Raw genomic sequence first — 8,072 nt, forward strand, 5'->3', positions numbered from 1 at the left:
GCCTGGGGAGGGGGAAGGGCGGCGCCACCTTTTCTCCTCCTTAGACTACACCTCTCGGTTCGCTTCGCTCGCCGATTTTGTTCCTTTTCCTCCCAGTGGAGAGCCTGGTCGCAGGTTAGCCTTCCTAAATGATCCAGATAAGAGATCTGCTTTAAAAGTGTAATTGTCTTGAGTGCAAGAGATAAAAAAGTATTTAATATACACCAACAAATTGTTGGCTGTTCAATAAAAAGAGTCTCGTTTTCAATGCGTTTTATTGTTATGAGTCATTTTTAATGATATTACACCTTTCTATAAAGCCCCTGCGTATCATCCTGAGATACTGAGTCTCTACACAATTTGGCTTCGGCCGTAACAATCCCATGTCGCACTTCCAAGACGCACATTATTCTGTCATAGGACTGAAAAAGAAGCAAAGAAACAAAATTGTTTTCACCTCATAGCTCTAAGACATTTCTTTCCAAAGAGGTAAGGGAGACTAAACGTGCTTTGTAGGTACAGTTCGCTGACGTTTGGACTAGTGCTAAAGTAGCAGTTTCACTCAGTGATATTAACTTCGTTTCCTTTATCGAGACTGATGAGATCAATGCTACTTAACTGAAAACACTGAACAGATTCCGCCGCCATATTCGTCAACTTCACCACTTACCACGGGACTATCTTGCTATCTCATCGAATTTTTGGCCAAACTCTTCGCGGATTTTTGCCAAATTCGCCATTACTATTTTCGCCAATTTCGCCATTGTTTTCAAATTTGCCACTTCTGAAGGGGTCCTTCTTGACATTTCATCGAATACTCAAAAAACCGATGGCGAATTTTTGCCATGTTTGCATTTCGCCACATTCTCCTAGTTATTATTTTTTCCTCATATTGTTGACAAAATTTTGTCAAATTTGTCATTTTCGTTGTTGTGTGAATTTCTGGACATAGGTGCCTGTGGGCTCAGAATTTAGCTACATTAGAACAAGTTGTCTATCTGTTCTGTCTTTTATTTTCAAATTTGCCACACTATACAAATCCATTAAATACGAGAAAAAAGATTGAAATAAATAAATTATTATGCCCAGGAAACCCAAATAAAACACTGGGCCTACACAACATTGATAACGAACTTTTTTTTAGTCACTTTTGAAGAATACATTAAATGCATTAAAAATGTTAGGGCCTTGGAAAGAGACCGAAAACTGTCTTTATTTATTCTACAGTGCGGTAAGCTGTCATACAAATTAGGCCGGTTCCCACTAGGCCGCTAAGTGCACTTGAAAAGTCTATTATGAACCCACCTATTATCTTAGAAATTCTGTGCTAATTACCTTTCACAGCAGCAGATGTGCAGACGATCAGTAGCAAACAAGCACTCGTCACCGTCACGGACGGGGAATCCAGGCGGACACTCCTCATAGAATTCAACGGGTATCGTCCCAGGCACATCACCACAAAACTTTGCTGTTTAGGACAGGCAAACTTACTTTAAAAGTTCTTCGAAGTAAAATACTGTTTTATTAACATTATTTCAACAAATGAACTGGTCTGGTGAATGAACTTTGATATCATTTCTCTTGACATACTAAGTGGATAGGGAAGAGTGGGTTGGGTTCTCGAATGCTTTTTATTGGCCTGCCTGTGGCACAGCCTAATACTAAATGAGCTTTCTCCGTCGAAAACAGACAAAATGGTAGATAGACCACCCAGAAGGTATTGCGCGTGGTAATTCCGGCAATAGAGCCGCTCATTTAACTTTTCTCGAGATGGGATGGGTCATTTTCTAAAGGCTGCTTTTCACTAGCGGCGGAGTCGGAGTCGGAGTCGTAGTCGTAAGCGGAGTCGTAAGAGCGCTTATGACCTAGTGAAAATCAAAAATCGGAGTCGTAAGCGGAGTCATTAGCGCGACGGAATCGGCGTCAGAAGAATCAGAACGTTTCCATTTCTTCCGACTCCGCTTACGACCGCTTCGCTTACGTTCCGCTTATGATCTAGTGAAAACCAGATTGTCGGAGTCGGACGAAGAAGCGGAAGGATAAACCAATCACAATGCTCGTTCCCACGCTTTGTGATTGGTTAAGTGTTTCTGCATCTGCTGACGACTCGGACAATCTGGTTTTCGCTAGATCATAAGCGGAACGTAAGCGACGGAGTCGTAAACGGAATCGGAACGCTGTTTTCACTAGATCATAAGCTCTACGCTTCTGATTATGACTCCGACTCCGACTCCGACTCCGTCGCAGTGAAAACCAGCCTTAAGGGAGTAAATTCTGAAAAAAATCGCTAGACATCCGTGGACATTTTTTTTGGTTTTGATTTTTCCCCATTTCGATCATCTCCGGAGTACCCCCTCCCCCTTGGTATATCTAAATTGATCTACAAATGCACCTCTATCACTCATCTCTTTATTTCTGGGGATAGGAGTGGTTAGGACTAGCTACAAAACTAAGAATAGAAAATATTAGCCCGTTGCGTCCCAATACGGCGCCAATTATAGACCTTATTGTGAAGAATTATTTGAATTAGTATAGGTAGTCCTAGTTACCTCTATTACCTAATTTTTGTATTCAACAACTATTGGATGAGAGTGAGTATGATATGAAGAATTATGGAGATCAAGGAGAGTATTCTTGACCGAGGTGGATAACGTATTTCGTCCGAGATCTGCATAATTTTTCATATGCGAAAGCCGAATTCTCAATGTGATACTTAATGCAAAAGTATACCCATATTTTTTTTCTTGGTACTGTTGTAAATATATTTTTGAGCCGTGAAAACGCGATTGATACAACCGTATATGTTATTCCCTTGCGCGCTTTTGATCATATTTGCATGGAAAAGGCGCGTTTTAAATTTTTAATTATTATTATTATTATTATTCATACCTGCTTTGTTGGCCTGCGTCACAGCCACCAGGGCAAGTAAGACCATAATGATGGCAGACTTCATTTTGAAATGACTGACAAGGTGCATGCGTAGTCTACTCTGACTGCAGAAATATGTTTGGAAGCTGTAAAAAATACACGGATATTTCTTTTTTGTAAAAATTGTGTTTGTTATTCAAACTTGCCAACCACTGATACAAAAAGAACCCATTGTTTGAAGAACCAATGAGCGTTTGTTTGGTACATTAATATCAATAGGTGACGTAACGCGAAATATCGCCATAAAACTCTTCACGGAAAGTGCGCGCCCATGTTATATTTGTCACAAGTTTTTGACGTATAAAAAATTTAATCTTCGTGTAGTCGAAACCCATGTTTTCTATAGCCTATGTTTCCACAGACATTTAAAAAGGATTTTATATAAGAGAGGATGAAAAAACCCTTCCCCGGCTAGCAGTAAAATAAAACGCCGCCCAACTCCCGCAACCAGCACAACGCCCAGAACCAGACTCACTGACCTACATAGCTCAGACAACTTCCACAAGCAATATTACAATCACACAACTCCCACATGTCAAGTATGACAAGTCCCACCTGGACCCGTAAAAAATCCCCGCACCGCCCACAACCTGCTCAACCATCACAACCATGTCACAACCAGCACAAGGGTATATTTCTTGTTGTAAAGCCCAGAAATAAACTTTCCTGCGCTTTGCTCCGAGTCCCGAGGCGCGGGTTTCGAAGAAAACTACGTTGGGTTACCAAGACTAATAACAAACGCCGATCGACATGATCGAGTTATAAACTGCAAAACAAACTAGTTGGCTTTTCGACAAGCACTATAAGAGGAGAATATCACAAATAAATCTTCCAAATCTTGGATAACGTCTGGCTTAAAAACGTCAATGAAAACGCGTGATAAGTTTTATAAAAAATGTGGCTCTTAAAGCATTATTTAACATGGTATAACAAATACAAATTGTATCGGAACAAAATAGTTTCTATAAAAAAGCAACTTCCCTGCCTAAATCCAACCGTCACTATAAATCATATTTAACTCAGTATAAGAACAAGTTTAAATTCACTCAAATCAGTAAAGTTGAGGTGTTTCTGTTACTAGGAAACCTCGACGGAAAAAAATTGTTTGGTGCAGATAAGGTCCATCCTTTTCTGTTATTTGAGTAGGAGCTTTAGAAATTGTCAAGCCTTTAACACATATAATAAATCTATCATTAATTCAGGGAAGGTTTCCTGATAGCCTTAAGATTACAGAGGTTGTGTCAGTCTTTAAAGAGGGCTCTCACATGCTTTGCACTAATTATCGTCCAACCTCAGTGCTCCCTACATTGAGTAAAATTTTTGAAAAATGAGTACTTAACAAATTAATATTTCATATTTCTATCCACGATGTTTTTGTGCCCAGTCAGTATGGTTTTTGGACCAGGAAAAAATACCACTGGCTGTTTAGTTGACTTAATTGAACAAATTGCCAAAAGCCTTAATAATGGTGAATTTGCTGTAACGCTCTTCTTAGACCCTAGTAAAATTTTTGATACCATAAATCATTCCATTCTTTTATCTAAACTGTCCCTCTACGGAATCGTAGGCCTGGAAAATTTGTGCCGGGTTCAAATCTTAGCTTTAGCATAGAAGGAAAAAGTTTATGTGGACAGTGTTTTTTCAGATATTCAAGCTATCAAATTAGGAGTACCGCAAGGATCTGTCTAGGCTCAATTCTTTTTATGATCTATATTAATGATTTCAGCAGAGCCACATCCTACTGGAAACACGACTCATTACCGACAACACTTCACTCACTGCCTTTAGTAAAGACCTCGACAGTCTGATCCATCAGATCAATAATGAAATTCCTAAGTTCCAGTCCACTGCATTGGCGAGCAATAGAACGAAAATATGATTCAATGGTAGAGTCATGGAAGTAACCAGAGAAACCATTTGAAAGAGATGTTTGTCTACTCCAACTAAACCTCTCGCAAAAAAATTAGGAACATTTGCCTCTCGAAGAAAGGGTACCAGCACAAAGGAACGAGGAAGAAGTGCAAGAAAACAACTCAAGGCGCCATGATTCAGTAACAGTGGCAGTGTCTAACGGACAAACCACATCTCAAGCCCCTGACGGAAGTCGAAAACAGGCGACATTTCTAAGCAGAGTCCCAGTCCACTGCATCACACCTTTTTGCCCGGACGCGCTCGTTTACCAACCAACCTTTATCCGCCCTGGCTTTCACGGTTCTGGTGAGACCGATAGTTTAGAGTATGCTCTCTCCGTATCTAATCTGGTAAAGGACGTTTATATCATGTAATGGAATATGTGCGGGTGAGCCTTCGCGACTAATTTGTGACAGTGAAAAACAGTTCACGGAAATATTAGCGGAGTTAAAATTGGATTCCTGATAACTAAGAGCTCAATATCCAAGCTCGGTCCAAATGTACAATAATAGCCTCATCTTATAGTTGTATTTATGATTATTACATCCTAACTAAGGTTTTACCGTGTGCATCTACAAGTTTTACGTAAATAAAAGGAGAGTAGCCCTAGAATGGGAGTGAAGTTTGTCCCTTCTACAACCCCGCCGCAAGTTAAAAAATTGTTATAGTGCCGGATTTCAAAATGTGCAACACTGCTGTCATGACGGATGTGCTGTCGAAACGTGTCTGCAAAATTAACGAAAGTCTTTTTGTTTCTGCTATTTTGACCTTATCGATTACTTTTTCTTCTTCTTCTTTCTCTTCTTCTTCTATAATGCCTTCTAATCGGTGGTTTAAATCTAAAACTTACCTGGTGAATTCTTATTCAACGAATCCTTAGACGAAGCAGACTACACAGAAATAAGCGAATGATACCGTTTTAAGGTGTCTCTGGGTTGAAACTGGACACGTTTCTGACAGATAAACCATTGATGTTGATTCAGTGACAGGCATTGAGAATAATGGTCTTTGGAAAAAGAGAATCACGTTCGATGATATTGTTCTGAAATATTTTGAAAGTTTTGCTTGCCATTGTCAGAAGTATTTTCAAAGTGGTTTTTAAGATCTGTCTCAACTTTCGTTTTTGTTTCATTACGTGGGTCAAAGTTAGTCTTGATTTTGTCCTGTTTCTCCACATAGGTATTTTCCTGTTTTGATCTTTTGTTTTACTTCAGTACTTGAATTTTTGCTTAGGAAATTCTTCGCTTGCCGTTGTCAAGATGTTAACTTTTCATAAGTGGTCGGGTTTGTCATGACGAGCTTGGAAGCGAGATAACATTTTATGCAAATTAGCTGGAAAATGTTTTTCGTAAAATTCGTAAAAGTAGCCCCTTATACTGTAATTTAACATAACCAAATTTAACAAACGCGCTAACTACTGTATGGCTCTGTATCAGTATGTAAAGTCTTGATTTTGTCCTGTTTCTCCACATAGGTATTTTCCTGTTATGATCTTTTGCTTTACTTGTACTTGAATTTTTGCTTAGGAAATTCTTCGCTTGCCGTTGTCAGATGTTTTCATAAGTGGTCGGGTTTGTCGAGTCTATCTTTTTGTCGAGGTTCGAGGGTACCATGTCGAGGGTAAGTTTTTTTATATATATATATATATATATATATATAAATGTGGTGTTGTTGTTTAATTGAACTAGTACGTGGACATTCGAATTCGCTTAAAAGCAAAGAACCTTTGCAAAAAACCTTCTCCCTTCCTGTGAAGCTTTTTTTTGGAGGGGCTTATCTACGGAGGGAAATTTGCGTTTCAAAATCGAATGGGCTAGCCTTTTATTTGGAAGTAAATTTACCGTTTTTGCTCTGTTTTACTTTGTATTTGAGGGCAATTTTCAAAGTACAAGCCCCCGGGGGGCTTATATTTGGACGGGCGATTTAACGGAGGGTTTTTTGCGTTACCGGTTTGGGGGGGTTATATTTGGAGGGGCTTATACATGGAGGGGCTTATTTTCGGTATTTTACAGTAGTTTTTATTCCCACGGTCAGCTACCCAAACATGTCCAGCTTTGGCTATAAAAACCGTCAGTAAACGTTACTATTTTACTTGTTAGTAGCAAGAAGCGTAAGAAGAGATTGACAGGCATAATGAGCATAAGGGTCTTTAAAAAGAGAATCACGTTCGATGATATTGTTGTGAAGTATTTTGAAAGTTACGTTATAACATAGCGCGCGTGCTTGCCCTATATACTATTTAGCTGCTATGAACAAAATCTTTATTTACGCACTTTATTTTCATGATGACGTGTTCAGCTGGGTTTTTCGTCTCTTTATCCTAAGTCACGGCATTTGGGTCTCGGAACCCGGTTGGTATAGCGACTTTATCCGCCCTGGCTTTCACGGTTCTGGTGAGACCGATAGTTTAGAGTATGCCAGCTCCGTATCTAATCTGGTAAGGGACGTTTATGTCATGTAATGGAACATGTGCAGGTGAGTCTTCGCGACTAATTTGTGACAGTGAAAAACAGTGCACGGAAATATTAGCGGAGTTAAAATCAGATTCCTTACAACTAAGAGGTTAATATCTAAGCTCAGTCCAAATGTACAATAATAGCCTCATCTTATTGTATTTATGATTATTACATCCTAAGTAAGGTTTTGCAGTGTGCATGTACAAGTTTTACGTAAATGAAAGGAGAGTAGCCCTAGAATGGGAGTGAAGTTTGTCCCTTCCACAACCCCGCCGCTAGTTAAAAAAATTTATAGCGCCGGATTTCAAAATGTGAAACACTGCTGTCATGACAGATGTGCTGTCGAAACGTGTCTGCAAAATTAACGAAAGTCTTTTCGTTTCTGCTATCTTGACCTTAAGGATTACTTTTTCTTCTTCTTCTTCTTCTTCTATAATGCCTTGTAATCGGTAGTTTAAATCTAAAACTTACCTGATGAACTCTTATTCAACGGATCCTTGGACGAAGCAGACTACACGAAAATAAGCGAATGATGACTTTTTAAGGTGTCTCTGGGTTGAAACTGGACACGTTTCTGATAGATAAACCATTGATGTTGATTGACAGGCATTGAGAATAATGGTCTTTGGAAAAAGAGAATCACGTTCGATGATATTGTTCTGAAATATTTTGAAAGTTTTGCTTGCCATCATCAGAAGTATTTTCAAAGGGGTGTTTAATGTCTCAACTTTCGTTTTTGTTTCATTACGTGGGTCAAAGTTGGTCTTGACTTTGTCCTGTTTCTCCACATAGGTATTT

At 39.2% G+C, this 8,072-nt stretch overlaps 1 long non-coding RNA gene across 1 annotated transcript; it reads right to left on the minus strand.

The window, feature by feature from the left end:
• Positions 1-237: 237 nt before the first annotated feature.
• On the minus strand, positions 238-7,796 carry LOC140933970 (uncharacterized). The gene is made up of 4 exons (XR_012165096.1): positions 7,746-7,796; positions 2,869-2,993; positions 1,315-1,447; positions 238-401 (listed from the first exon to the last, which is right to left on the minus strand). It is a non-coding gene; the product is annotated as an uncharacterized lncRNA (long non-coding RNA).
• Between the last annotated feature and the right edge of the window lie 276 nt (positions 7,797-8,072).

The sequence above is a fragment of the Porites lutea genome, chromosome 1 (genome assembly GCF_958299795.1).
Source record: "Porites lutea chromosome 1, jaPorLute2.1, whole genome shotgun sequence".
Taxonomy (NCBI): domain Eukaryota; kingdom Metazoa; phylum Cnidaria; class Anthozoa; order Scleractinia; family Poritidae; genus Porites; species Porites lutea.